Here is a 9,502-nt window from a genome sequence, read left to right on the forward strand (position 1 = left end):
CTGTTTTGTTTAAATTTCATGTCTAAATCCAGCAAGAGTGTGATGCCTCTATGCTTTGGAAAGTCCCCTAACTTATTTTTGTACCTCCAGACCATTCTCTCTTGTCCAACAGGAGCAAGTAACCATTTTATAACTATCTTATGACTACTTAATCAGTAGAGATGCTCCATGCTTCACTCAACCTGAGACCTCCTTGCTAATATGTCATTTTTTGACCCTCAAGAACAAGGTCTGTGAACCAAAAGAGATTCTGCATTTTACCACATCTCTTTTGCATATTTGAAAATCAAATTTTAGAAAAACACATTCCTAGAAGAAGGAGGTATCTCAGATCATAAAAAATATCTGAGGTCCACTTCATTTGAGGGGATCATGAACCCTTTAGCAGAGTGCCGTTGTCTCTACCTCAGTCACTTTTATTGTAGGTTGGAAAATTTTAATTCTCACATTATTGACACTCCAATTGGGGCTGTGATGTGTGACCCTCACCCTCTTTAGGCTTGCCCCTGCAAGAGACCCAAAAAAGTGCTCACCAGGTCTAATTTTCACCAATGGCTATCCCATGGACATTGGTCCTGAGAAGTTGAATTCCCTCTGCTATCTGTACCCAAATTTCTGAGTCTGAGTTAAGTAGTCTCTCTAAGCTGAAGATTACTGAGTCTACCTTGATTTACCCTAAATTGATTTCTTTTTAAAAGAAGAGTCCCCAGTTGGGCTGAGAGAGACTATTTAAATTCATGACTAATCTGACTAAATTTTAAAGCACAGAACACTTGAATTCTATTTTTATAAAAATTATATGACCATAATTTTCAACTTCTCATACACAGGCTACTGTTTTTTCTTTGTTTTCTTTATTTCATCTTGTTAAGACCAGGGAAATTCAGTAGTGAAATTGCTAGTTTCTCATTTTCAGCCAACTAGCCAAAAAGTTAATTTTATATTGCTTTTCAATTCTTTTAACAAGGAATATTTGAATCACTCTTGTCATTAGGAGAGAAATCTCTTAATTGGTTAAGGGGGAAATTTTGGTGACTCAGAGTGGGGCAAGGACCCCATCTTGAAGGAACAAAAATTTGGGCTAGTCCCAACAGTCTTAGGGAAAGGCATATGACCCTTTGGGAATAATCCCATCCTCTTCTGACCTGAGAAGGGTCATTTTAGATTTATAGAGATGAGTAAAGGAAACAGTTATTTTCACTTATATTTGTTTAGGACTAAATCATTTATTGATAATCAGAGCTTTAGAAAATAGTTGACTGAACCCTACAGGTTAAGCCCAGAAATTAAGAATTGGAAGTTTTGGAGAATTTGCCAAAACAAATTCCTAAATATTACAGTGTCAATTGTAGAAAAAGAACTTCCATAAAGGTAGAGCTCAGATGGATAGAGTGTCTCTCTTGTTTCATTATTGAAGAAGGGCCATCTCTAGCATCTTCAGTGGAAAATTTCTCAGATGAAAAAAGCCAAAAGTCAAATGGAATCTAGAACACTTCTCTCAGTTCCTCTAAGGAGTACTACTCCTGTTTGGGATGCTTCTAGTTGGGATCAGGCATAAAAGAATTAATGCACCCTATAGGATCCCTATCTGAGGATGACTAAAGAAAGAGTTAATAAGTTGTGTAAAGTTTGTTTTGAGAATACAAATAATTTTAGAGAATTATTTTGACCAAAGCATGGAACTTTTGATTACTTAGAAAATTTATGGAATTTTGTTGAATAATCTCCTAAATCAATTTTGAACAAATAAATTATTGATATTGCTAAATCCTTCATCAGTCTCAATTTTTCTTCTTGTGATTATACTTTGGCTAAAAGTCTAGATAAATGGAACTTTAACTAGTTCTTCTATGTATTAGGAACTTATAAATACAAAATGCACTTTAAAAGAGTGAACCCAATTGACAAACTGTATTAAAGCAATTTTGCATTGTTACTAAATTACAGTTTTTGACGTTTTCAAAAATATTAACATAATTGGGGCACAGAGAATTATCTTAGACTGACAGCAGGGCCCCAGTCACAATATGATCATAAATTCTATACTTAATAGAGGAGACAGGTGAGATCTTGACTTAAAAATCTCTTAGAGAAAAACTTAGAAGTTCAGACCTGATTTAGTGTTATATTCTGTATATGTCTATTTTTGTAATTGATGAAACCAAGTTTAGGAATTGTGCATTCCTTATTTCAGATAGAAACAGACCCTATGCAATTAAGAAAAATCTTTGAGAGAATAATAAATAAGAGAATGGTTTTGTTTATGCTATTCATCATTTGGACTAACCCATAATCAATAGGAATTTTAATTATGTCTTTTGCTTTCATGTGTGATCAACCAAAAGAAATAGGCTATTAAAAAGGCTTAAAAGAGGACAAATTTCTCTCCCCCCCCCTTTCTGTTTTCAACTTTGGCCATATTGAAGACTGATGAATTGAAAGACAGATATAAAAATTAATTGAAAACTTAAAAAAAGTATTAGAAACCAAATTTGTGGGAAAGGAAAAATTAAATTTATTTCTTTTCTAAAATTATAATTTGAATGTCTTTATAAAGTATTTTTATGAGCTTAAGGGATACTGTAGACTTTAGTGAAAACAACTATGACAAGATCAATCAGTCCTTAAAAAAGAACCCATTAAATGACTAGGGATTGATTTAAAGCTGAAGTTGGCATTTTAAGAACTGTTTTATTAAGTTGTGAGATTTATTCAGGAGAGATTCAGTGAAATAGAATTCAGGGAAGTATTAAAATAGAAAAGTTTAGGAAATAATATAGGAGAAAATAATTAAAATTAATAATAATTAAATAAAAATAATTAAAATTCAGAATTTTAAAAGGAAACACATCTGCTAAGCCTGAAGAAGTTTTAATTAACCAATCTCTAAGTCTGAAATTTGGAGGTATCAATCTGTGAAATTGGTTTAATTTTTGTGTAGAATAAAGACATACTTAAATAAATAAAGATATACTTAAAAATGGTATAAATTCCTTATAGAAAATAATTTTTTATTATTTGAAGGCAGAACAAGAAAATCTTAGACCATCTTCAGAAAAGACTAAAAGTATGTAGAATTGAAGTTCATTTACTTTTCTGTTGTTTACTTTTTCTTTTTTTAATAAAAGAAAGATTTTATTTTTTTTTGAATTTTACAATTTTCCCCCTAATCTTGCTTCCCTCCCCCCACTCCCCACAGAAGGCAGTCTTTCAGTCTTTTCATTGTTTCCATGATATACATTGATCTAAATTGAATGTGATGAGAGAGAATTCATATCCTTAAGGAAGAAAAATAAAGTATAAGAGATAGCATAATTATATAATTACAAAATTACATAATAAGATATTTTTTTTTTAGTCATAATTAAAGGTAAGTAGTCTTTGGTCTTTGTTCAAGCTCCACAATTCTTTCTCTGGATACAGTCAGTATTTTCCAATTGCAGATATTCCAAAATTGTGCCTGATTGTTTCACTGATGGAATGAGCAAGTCTGTTAAGGTTGATCATCACCCCCATGTTGCTGTTAGGGTGTTACAATGTTCTTCTGGTTCTACTCATCTTGCTCAGCATCAGTTCATGCAAATCCTTCCAGGCTTCCCTGAATTTCCATACCTCCTGGTTTCTAATAGAACAATAGTGTTGCATGGCATACATATACCACAGTTTGCTAAGCCATTCCCCAATTGAAGGACATTCACTTAATTTCCAATTCTTTGCCACTACAAACAGGGTTGCTATGAATATTTTTGTACAAGTGATGTTTTTACCCCTTTTCATCATCTCTTCAGGGTATAGTCCCAGTATTGGTATTGCTGGATTAAAGGGTATGCACATTTTTATTGCCCTTTGGGCATAATTCCAAATTGCTCTCCAGAAAGGTTGAACGAGTTCACAGCTCCACCAACAATGTATTAGTGTCCCAGATTTTCTACATTCCTTCCAACATTGATCACTGTCCTTTCTGGTCATATTGGCCAGTCTGAGAGGTGTGAGGTGGTACCTGTTTACTGTTTTAAAACAATCATCCAGAGGGCACCAAATAAGTCCTATTTGAAACTCCAGATTGAAGGTGAATCCCAAAATGCTCCAGAAAAAGGAAACTTTTTTTGAAATCTAAAAGCAACTGAAGGTAATTGAAATTTAATGATATTACTGCAGTTTAAATAAATTGTTTAGTTAAATTAGAAACAAGTAAAACTTGTGTTGAAATAAATTGGTAGTAAAATAAGTTCAAGTTGTACAAGTAAGATTAAATTAGGGAAAGAGTAAATGAAGATATAATTAAACCAGATTATTAAAAAAATAGATATAGGAATAAATTAAGTGTATGTATACCTTATGGGGGGTGCCACCAGCTATGAACTTCTTTGGGATCTCTTAGTCTTTTGAATCTGGGCACCAAATCTTGTGACTAGATTTTCCAAAGCCTCTCATAAAGGTTGAAAGGTGCTGAACCATGTGACTCTTCAGAACAGAGACTTTAATTCTCAACCCCTAAAATATAGAGGAATAGTTTAGTATACATAAAATGGCAAAAGGGGAAAGGGCAGTGTTGCTGGCAGCTGTATATATTATTGGAGGAACAGGGCAATCCCAACTGTAGAAAAAGGGGACTGGTGGTAGAGCCCTGTAACCTTTTAATAGAACAGACAGGTCCTTAGTAGCTATCATGATGTTAGGGCTGATTATAGCCACACCAAGGCCATTTTGAGCAGCTTGCAGTGAAAGCAGCTTTTCAAGAAAGAGTAGCCAGTCTGAAAGTCATGAAAAACCATAAATGATCAGAGCCATAAATGATCAAGAGTTCTCATATTACAAAAGATCTAATTTAAATGAGCACCTGGCTTATAAAACTATAAGAATACTGATATTTTGAGAAGGAAAACCAGAACTGACTAATTATTTAAGGACAAACAAATATTTTATAGAATGAAATTAGGGAATTTATAAAAGAAATTCTTATCTGTTGGAAGCTTACAAAGTCATTTGGAATTTGGATTTGGAATCTCTATTAAACGATACCTTATAATAAGTTACATTAAAAAAAAACAAACAAAAATAAATGGACTTAATTTTGTTTAATGTGAAAGGAAATAGGGAGGGGAAAAGTCCATAAAAGTACAATCTTCAGAAAAGTACAATCTCTATCAGATAGTTTTAAGTAGTATAATTCATATTAACTCTATACGAAGTCAAATACTGTTTTAATAAAAATCAAAACTTTTAATTAAGAAATTGTTATACTCAAATAAAAGGATTTTTGTAATTCAAATCAGGAACATACTGATGATATTGGGTTCTGAAATTTGAAAAATTGGCAGTTAATGGCCTTTGTGGAAGCTGAGTTTTTTGAATTACTGTATTATATTTCTTTAAGGTGAATGTAGTTAAATTAGCATAATAAGAATTTTTGTTAATTTATAGTCATTAGAAAATTAGTCCCTCTTTTAGTGAGAGGCAAACATAAAATTCCTAACAGGAAAACTACAGTTTTGGATTATATTAAAACTCTGTAAAAGAAAGAGACTATTAGGAATCAAAATGCTATCCCATTACAGATTTTTTTTCTAACTGGCATGGAATGTTAACAAATTAAGAAATTGCAGACTAAACATTTTAAAGTATTACAAAAAATAGACTAGCAATTTTCAAGGCATAGAAAAAGCCTGGCACATGGTGGTAACTTCGGGAGTAATAAGATAAATAACTTTTTATGAAGTGATAAGTTTGAAGAGTATTCAACTAAAATATTATCACTTGATTGGTGGTGCTAAAAATATAAGGCTAAGAGAATTTGTTAAAACAAGTTTCTTCTTTTCAATCTGAATATTGATACATTATAAATATATATGTTATATGATTAATAGAATTAGTAGAATATATCTTATTTTAGAAAACTAGAAAAATAATAATAATAATAGTAAATGACTTACTGTTGGGAGAAAAACATGGTAAAATCTTCTTAAGGATCTTTGTGAAGTTTCTTGGGATGAGCCATGCTGACAGATATTGTGAAAATCTGCAGCATAGCCTTTTAAAAGTAGTGCCTTTCCCTCCCAAAGTGGAGATATGAAACTTTTGAATAATAAGGGGGTATCCTTTGGGATCATTTGGAAATTCATATAATTGTATCTTTTAATGCTATTTTTGATTCAACTACTCACTGTGTATGAATTTGTGATGAAGTAGAAACAAGTCTATCTCCCTAGTAGTTCATAAGGGGAGGAGGGTTCATTGTGGCACACATGGGATAATAGATTCAATCAAACAAGAGTGGATTACTCTAGACAACAACTTGTATTACAGTCATTTCTCCAACTTGCATAGCTTTTAATTAGTTTGCCTTTCAAGTAACATTCTATGATGGCTACCTTCGAGCTTACACCCCCTCTTTGAGTACTTACAAATAATGACTATTATTGTGCATGTCAGTCTTTGACCAAAGTTGAACTATTCCTCAGCTCTAAAGTCACAGTTCCCTCTGATACCATATTTTTCACTAAGAAAATTGTGCCCAGATATGACCCATTTGTCTACAAGGACACTGTTTGGAATTTCTTTTCACTGTATTCTAGAAATGTTTGATTTTGCTCCCTTTGCTTTATCTGCAGAGCAAGGGAGGAGGGGATTATGATTGTGAATAGAAGATATTTGTGAATGGTTAAAAATTTCTAAATGAAATATTAAGGCTAATATATGAGAAAAATAATAATCATCTAGTCCTAAGTTGTAATTAGGAAAACTTGCTATCTGGGGAAGATTACCTAGGCACTTTAACTTGCTGCTACTGTAAGTCTTGAATCAGGGTTAAGTGGTACATCATTCAAGGAAAAATGCCACATGCCCATATAGTCTAAGGACTCTTGGAAAGTTGAGAGAATGATCTTGCAAAAGTGAAGGTAGGATTCTTTTGATCTATCCCCAGTTTGATAAATAAGACATTTTCTCACCTGGTTAATTCTAAGTCTGGCTACCTTGACTTGTATCTGAAACCAAGCAGAACTAATGCTACTATGTTTTTGCCTTTCTACTCACATAGGAAATTCCATTGATAAGGGCAAATATTAAAAAAAAAAGATGAACACTATTGGTGATTTTTGATTAAGTTTTATATGCCAGTATAGAGAGAAATGATTTTGAATTATCATTTAAATCACAAATAATAGAAACCATGAAGCCTTATAATTGCTGGGTGATTTAGCTAAAAAGAAATCACCCTATAGCATTCTTTTGTTATGATAATATAATTAGTGGAAGATGTCAGTGAAAAATGTAACACAATTTCCAAATTTGGATGAAGAATTTTACTTATTAAAATTGTTTGAACCCTCTATCTAATAATATTGAAAGATAAAGACTCATTTTTCAATTTAGGTACTCATGATGTTACAATTGAAATTTTCTCAAGTTTAAAGTGAATTGTGTATTATTAATGTAATAACTTTTCTTATAGTTCAAGTTTGTGTTATGAGCCAGGTCTGGAAGGAAGAAGCCCTTCAAAACCTAACCTAAGAAGGTGCCCTGTTCTAGAAATATAAAATTGTAGACCTTGGATTTTTTTTCATCTACATCAAGGATATGTATTTCATAATAATTGAATCCACCTAAAGCTCTGATTATTGGAACTTGCTGTTAGATCTCATAGGACTGTAATTGATATTATTTTGAATCTGATTGCAAGTATGATCATCAAGGAATACTATGGGATTGACATGAATTACTGATATAGTTCTTATGGGGAACAATTCTTGACAAGAGCTGATGTAGACTTCATGATGTATAATATCCTATTTTCTTTCTATGGCAAATTTCTGCAATACTTTTGCTAGTCAGTACTTTGTTATTAAATATTTAATTCACATAGCACATCTAAGCTATTATAAAAAGATAAAGGTATAAGATTTGAGCTTAATTTATCCTAAAAAATTTTAGTCCTTCCAAAAATTAATGTGAAGATAATTGGGTTTATGGGACCCATTTATGTTTATGGGAACAAACTGGTTGTTCTACTAATTGCTAAGCCTAAAACAGACACAACTCCAATTTGGTTCAAAAAAGAAAGAAAGGATAAGACAAGAAAAAAAAGAATAATGATAGAATATCTAGTATTTCCAAAACAGGAAAAGTCAATTTTATTTGGATTTATTATTAACACTTGGATAGTGAGCATGACTTTAAAGCCAAACATGTTTTATTATACAAGTAATTTATTTGACCTGCATTGTACTGAAATTGACTCTTCAGTGTAGTTATATTTCCCATCCCAGAAATTTTCAATTATTTTAATATTTATTTTATTAAATATTTATTTGATATTAATAATTGCAAGTTTGGGGGGCATCTTTTTAATAAATTCAGGTATATGTCAGGGATCATCATTGTATTTTTAAAATTTAAATATTTTATTTTTCCCAACAATATGCAACAGTGCAAAAATCATTTTTGTTAGGTTTTTAGTTTCATCTTTTTCTCCCTTCCTCCTTTCCCTCTCCCTTTCACCAAACAGAAAGCAATATAATATAGGCTCTTCATGTATAACCATGTTAAACATAGATCCATAATAATCATATTATGAAAGAAGAGTCAGATCCAAATGAAGGGAAAAAAATTGAGAGAATACACAAGACAACTTTTAAAAATTGAAGATAGTAAGCTTTTGGTCTCCACAGTTCCTTCTCTGGATATGGATGGTATTTTCCATCACAAATCTTTTAGCATTGTCTTTGATTATTGTGCAACTGAAATGAACATGTCCTTCATAATTGATCATCAATTAATTTTTTGTTTTTTCCAAAGCAATGTGATTAAGTGACTTGCCTAAGGTCACACAACTAGGTAATTATTAAGTGTCTGAGGCAGGATTTAAACTCAGGTCCTCTTGACTCCAGGGTCAGTGCTCTACCCACTGAGCAACCCAGCTGTCCTCAATTGTCAACTAATATTGCTGTTAGTGTATATAAAGTTCTTCTGGTTCTGCTCACTTCACTCAGCATCAGTTCATGCAAGTCTTTCCAGACTACGTCCCTCATGATTTCTTATAGAACAATAGTGTTCCATCACATTCATATACCACAATTTGTTCAGTCATTCTCCAATTAATGGGCATCCTCTCAATTTCCAATTCTTTGCCGCTATGAAAAGAATTACTATGGATATTTTTGTACATGTGGGTCTTTTACCTTTTTTTGTGGTCTCCTTAGGATCCAGACCTAATAGTGGTATTGCTGGATCAAAGGGTATGCACAGTTTTGGTGCCCTTTGGGCATAATTACAAATCATCATTGTAAGTTTTTAGAAAGTACTTACTTAATAGTTCCTAGCAAATCTCATCCCCCTAAAGGAGGAATGAATAAGCAACTAAAAGAAAATAATTTGAATGAAAATTTTTCAGTTGTTTTTAATAAATACTTGCAATATTATCTAAACCAAATGTAAAATTTAGGTGCATTTTTAAAAAATTTTTCAGTCATTATTTCAATTTGACAACCTAAAAATGTTAGTT

This window comes from Macrotis lagotis, chromosome 4 (genome assembly GCF_037893015.1).
Source record: "Macrotis lagotis isolate mMagLag1 chromosome 4, bilby.v1.9.chrom.fasta, whole genome shotgun sequence".
Taxonomy (NCBI): Eukaryota; Metazoa; Chordata; class Mammalia; order Peramelemorphia; family Peramelidae; genus Macrotis; species Macrotis lagotis.